The sequence below is a fragment of the Protomyctophum parallelum genome, assembly GCF_964188405.1.
Source record: "Protomyctophum parallelum genome assembly, chromosome: 2".
In the NCBI taxonomy this organism is placed as follows: Eukaryota; Metazoa; Chordata; class Actinopteri; order Myctophiformes; family Myctophidae; genus Protomyctophum; species Protomyctophum parallelum.
Window position 1 is genome coordinate 22,248,334 of NC_139699.1, and position 6,002 is coordinate 22,254,335.

Below are 6,002 nucleotides of genomic sequence, written 5' to 3' on the forward strand. Positions count from 1 at the left end.
TGTAACTGTATTTTCTGCAAACCTTTCCTGTTTTTTCTGCAAACTGTTAATAAAGGAATCAATCAAACAATCAATCAAACAGAACTGAGAACAGAGGCGAGCAGAGCCGTGTTGCTGCAATACAAAAAGGTGATGACTCCAGTCCAAGAGCAACTTTGGTTTCATGTTTTAGATTGTTATTAGAGAAAGTATTTTTATTTCTTTATTTTTTTGCTGCATTCTTTCGTTTGAGCTATTTTTGTTTTTGACAGGGGGTGGGGGCATTCGAACATGGGGCTAAATATGTTTATCTTTATTTATGTATATATATTTATTTATTTTTACAAAAAATGATGATTTCTCTTTTTATTATTTACTGTAGTCCCACTAGACTCAATAAATTACATCTGGCCATAAAATATCACGGGATCTATTGAATGTGAACAAACTGACATATTGAGCATACAGCACACAGTATGGCATATATACCTCTACGCCTTCACATTCAGTAGATCCTGTGATCTTTTGTGGCCAGAAGTAATTCCCTGGGGTAAGTATACGCAAACACTCAACATTGTCCATTCATTGTCAATGGAATTTAATGTTTGTGTTAGGACAAAGTTTCTGTTTACACACACACACACACACACACACACACACACACAAAAAGCTGGACATATAGGAGGGGCTATCACCCCTTTAAAAAATCACACTTGTCTGAAGTGAGGGGCGCTCTTATAATGCATCATACATCACAGTCCGTGCTCAGCCAATCAATCCTTTCTGTGGTTCACACATCACGTCACATCACGCACATCACACGCACGCAGGCACGCAGCTGGGCATAGGAGGGGTTAGCCCCTCAAAAATAGTACAATATATGATGATGATGATGATCACCATCACCACCATCACCATCATACTAATACTAATGAGTCACATTAGTCATGCAGAAGGGATTTTATATAATTATTATTTTTATCTGAATTATTTCCACCAACAAGTCAAACTTTATTTCAGGAGCATTTTACATACAAAGAAACTCAATGAGCTTCACAGGAAATAAATGACAGCTGAAGCTAGTTCACGCAAGGCAGCATGGAGAGAGTCTCTCTGGAATTATGAAAGAGGTCAATAATGTGGGCTTTCAGATTCTTTCCACACTCGAATTCACTGTTTTAATTTCTTCAACCTGAAGCCATGATGAATGGCAAAGCGACAAAAGCAATCATGCCTACATTAAGGAACTAAAGCCTAAGAGAAATAAGCATAACAACGTTCAAATCAAACAGTAGGAAATTAAATAATTGGGTGTGAATCAGCAGCAACGGGGACTGTGTTCGGTTCCACTGCAGTCTAGTGTTCACCTCCAGTGACAAGAGCTTTTCTTAACCCTACTAAACATAATATTTTGTTACACCATCACTAAACAAGGAGTACTTTCTACTATTTAGTACTTAAAGTAAGACATCAATACTTTTGTACTTTTACTCAAGTACATTTTGAATTCCGGAATTTTACTTGTAAGTTGTAACAGATTATTTCTAATTATCTTTCCAAAACTGTCTCAGCTTTCACCTTTATTTTATAGAGGGATAGACAGTATAGGCTGACAGGAAATGTGGAGAGAGATGGGTGGGTGACATGACATGCAGTGAAGGCCGCCGGGATCGGGAGTCGAACCCGCGGCACACTGCCAGACTGGACTACCAGCCAAGGTGCACTGGACCGCTGAACCACGGCCCTGCAGGCCAAACAACCCACCTTGGCAGATGAACGGCCACATGCGGCAGCAGCAGTCATCCAGCCAGGTGTGGTTGCCGTTCTCCTTGACGATCTTCCCACAGTGGTAGCTGTAGATGTCGACGGGGAAGTGTCCGTGTGAGCGCTCACGCAGGTCCACCACCCGTTCTCCACTGACCCTGCAGTCCCAGTCCCAGGGTGACTCCCAGCCAAACATGTTTCTCTCCATGCCGATCCACGCTCCGCCCTCCTCCCACGCACCTGCTGCTGGGCCAATAGCTGCACCGCCTGCGTCTGCACGCTGTCGTAGAGCTGCACCACCTGCGTCTGCACGCTGTCGTTGGTGATGTGCACCAGGCTGCCTCCGTGCTCCATGCACAACCTCAGAGCATCTATCCAATCTTTCTTCTCAGTGTAGAAATGCCGGTTGTCTGGTGGTGTGGACAGGTGAGGTGAGAACACACACATACACGTGTGCGCGCCAAGCATGCACGCACGCACGCACGCACGCACGCACGCACACACACACACACACACACACACACACACACACACACACACACACACACACACACACACACACACACACACACACTTAATTTAAGAAGTCCTTAAATAAATAAAAAAGGTCCACTCAGTTAAAACATCTTGTTTTATTTGTGTGTAAAAGACGCTCGCCAACATAGCGTCGTGCCCTCCTCGCAACTCTCAGAGTTAAAGTATAACACTGAGGATTAGTGTTGGCATTTTACCCTTTGAAATGCAGGGTGAGGATGGCTCTGGAGTGTGGTCGTGGAGGTGGAGGGTGGAGTCAGGGTCTCAGTGGAGGTGGAGGGTGGAGTCAGGATCTCAGTGGAGGTGGAGGGTGGAGTCAGGGTCTCAGTGGAGGGTGGAGTCAGGGTCTCAGTGGAGGTGGAGGGTGGAGTCAGGATCTCAGTGGAGGTGGAGGGTGGAGTCAGGGTCTCAGTGGAGGGTGGAGTCAGGGTCTCAGTAGAGGTGGAGGGTGGAGTCAGGGTCTCAGTGGAGGGTGGAGTCAGGGTCTCAGTGGAGGTGGAGGGTGGAGTCAGGGTCTCAGTGGAGGGTGGAGTCAGGGTCTCAGTAGAGGTGGAGGGTGGAGTCAGGGTCTCAGTGGAGGGTGGAGTCAGGGTCTCAGTGGAGGTGGAGGGTGGAGTCAGGGTCTCAGTGGAGGGTGGAGTCAGGGTCTCAGTGGAGGTGGAGGGTGGAGTCAGGGTCTCAGTGGAGGTGGAGGGTGGAGTCAGGGTCTCAGTGGAGGGTGGAGTCAGGGTCTCAGTAGAGGTGGAGGGTGGAGTCAGGGTCTCAGTGGAGGTGGAGGGTGGAGTCAGGGTCTCAGTGGAGGTGGAGGGTGGAGTCAGGGTCTCAGTAGAGGTGGAGGGTGGAGTCAGGGTCTCAGTAGAGGTGGAGGGTGGAGTCAGGGTCTCAGTAGAGGTGGAGGGTGGAGTCAGGGTCTCAGTGGAGGTGGCGGGTGGAGTCAGGGTCTCAGTAGAGGTGGAGGGTGGAGTCAGGGTCTCAGTACAGGTGGAGGGTGGAGTCAGGGTCTCAGTGGAGGTGGAGGGTGGAGTCAGGGTCTCAGTGGAGGTGGAGGGTAGAGTCAGGGTCTCAGTGTAGGGTGGAGTCAGGGTCTCAGTGGAGGTGGAGGGTAGAGTCAGGGTCTCAGTGTAGGGTGGAGTCAGGGTCTCAGTGGAGGTGGAGGGTGGAGTCTGGGTCTCAGTGGAGGTGGAGGGTAGAGTCAGGGTCTCAGTGTAGGGTGGAGTCAGGGTCTCAGTGGAGGTGGAGGGTAGAGTCAGGGTCTCAGTGTAGGGTGGAGTCAGGGTCTCAGTAGAGGTGGAGGGTGGAGTCAGGGTCTCAGTAGTGGGGGGCTTGGTAGTGCCAGCAGTGGTCAGGTCATCTGTAGTGTTGTCAGCAGTGCGTTGTTCTGCATCAGAAGGGAGAGCAGATGGTTTCATAATAAACACTGAGGTGTCTCTGGGTCAGAGTGTTTCAGTGACACTCTCACATACTGTGGTATTAGAGTGTACTCACCTCCATAGCACAGGAAGGCTTTTTTTATTATTATTTTTCATAATTTGTATCCCATGATTTTGTAACCGGCCATTTCTCACCCCTGTGTCAATTATCTAATGTGATCCTGGGCTCTACACACCCTCCGCCAACCTAGTCCCCATATATGGGGGACATGGGGAGAGCAACGGACTTGATCTCATGCTTCCTTCATGCCTGAGTGTCCAAGTTGCTCCTTTTACACCTGACAGGGGGGAATTTCCCTGGTTGGACGTAGCGTGTGGAAGGAACACGTTATTCCAACCAGTTCCTTTGCCCTCCATTAGGCGCCCCGGCTGGTCAGGGGGAGTCAGTTTAGAGAACAGGATTACTGCATGGTTTTTGTGAGGGTACCTATACCCTAGGGGACACGGGGAGAACATGCAAACTCCACACAGAAAGGCCCTTTCGCCAACTCCGCCTCGGGTATGGGCACTGAGGAGGAGGAAGCACGCCGCCAGCACCCACAGCGCCCCGAGCGGGAATCGAACCCAGGACCTTCTAGCTGTGAGGCGACTGTCTACCAACTTTGCCACCGTGCCCCCCCAGGGAGGCTTTCTGACTGTGGTATTAGAGTGTACTCACCTCCATAGCACAGGAAGGCTTTCTGACTGTGGTATTAGAGTGTACTCACCTCCATAGCACAGGAAGGCTTTCTGACTGTGCAGGTATTAGAGTGTACTCACCTCCATAGCACAGGAAGGCTTTCTGACTCGTATAGGTTTGGGCTTCCAGTTCCCCACCAGCCTTCATGGTCATGCAGCGCTCAGCCGCGTTGATTTGGTTCGGAGGAGGAAACGGTTCTCCACTGGACCACTTCATCATGGGTGTACATTCCAGGCCAATCCAGCAGGGCCCAGCCTTACACACCCTGTCAAAGGCCTCCTGCTCCTTCCTGTTAGTGATGCTTGCGAGGTTGCCTTCGTCCTCTTGACATTATTTAAGGGCGTCTGGGTAGCTCTCTCCTTAATTATGTAGGATGTATTGCTGCACTGTTCCGTTCTTTGGAATAACTTAAAGACAGTGTCAGAAGTTGACTGATAAATTGAATATTGTCTGTAGAACTAGAGCACAATGGATATAGCCTATCAGTTTACATTTTTGGCAACCTCTGTATTGGCAGATGTGTCCCAATTGTTAACCAGTTCTGGCATATATATTTTGGGTATGTCATAAAGTCAACATTCAAACATCCTATAGTAAAATAATGTCTTATGGGATGGGAGTCACTATATGACTCAGACATAACCATAAAAAAAAATCTAACTATATATAAACCTATATGATCCTTCCTAGTATAGTTTATTCTATTCTGACTTTCCATAATTATGTTGATCTGACCTTATCAAACCCTGTACACTCGAAAAATGCTCTATATATGGCCAGTACAGAATTCATTCCATATGTTGATCTGACCCCCCATGCCAAAGTGCCAGCACTCGCCCAGCAGTCTGCAGTCTGCCATCACCCAGGCAAGTGGATGCATGCATGCCTTCTGGCCCTCAAGGCTTCTTACTGGTATAGAATAATACAACAACAAAATAATAACAGGTTTTACTCAAGGTGGCCACTATAGAGCGTAGCAGTCCCTCCCTCATTCATGACGTCGCCAGGCCCAGGAAATGATTCCCAATGCATTTTACCTACATTTAAAAAATGTTTAAATGCTTTTATGAGCGCATATCAGAGTATATATGACTATAAAACAATTGTAAAATAAGGTGTGAAATTGTCTCTTTCTGTAGCATGTTTCAAGTCGGCACTGAAGAGACATTTGTTCACTCAGGCTTTTGGCAATTAGTTTCTTGTAAATTTTTTCTGTATTGTAAAGCGTCCTTGGGTTTCTTGAAAGGCGCTATATAAATTCAAGTTATTATTATTATTATTTTGTGCAAAAGACTTGTAGAAAGCCATAATTCCTGTTGCTGATGTCACTAAAGGGCCAGTTCATTATTGTTATGGAGGGGAGAATGACTTGTGTAACGGTTAGTGTGACTGGGGGACAGAGCTCTATGAAGCTATTTTAATGATTAATCATATATTTATTAAAAAAAATAAACATGACCAGCAATAAAGCACAGATATTTTTATATGTGATGGCACAATTTATGGATTTTTGTACATTGAATTTTGTACATGAATCAGCAGAAGTTTGAAGAGGTTTATTGGAGTCCTGTATTGGACTGGAAACAAAAGTGGATTTGCACAAATAATTCACTTCA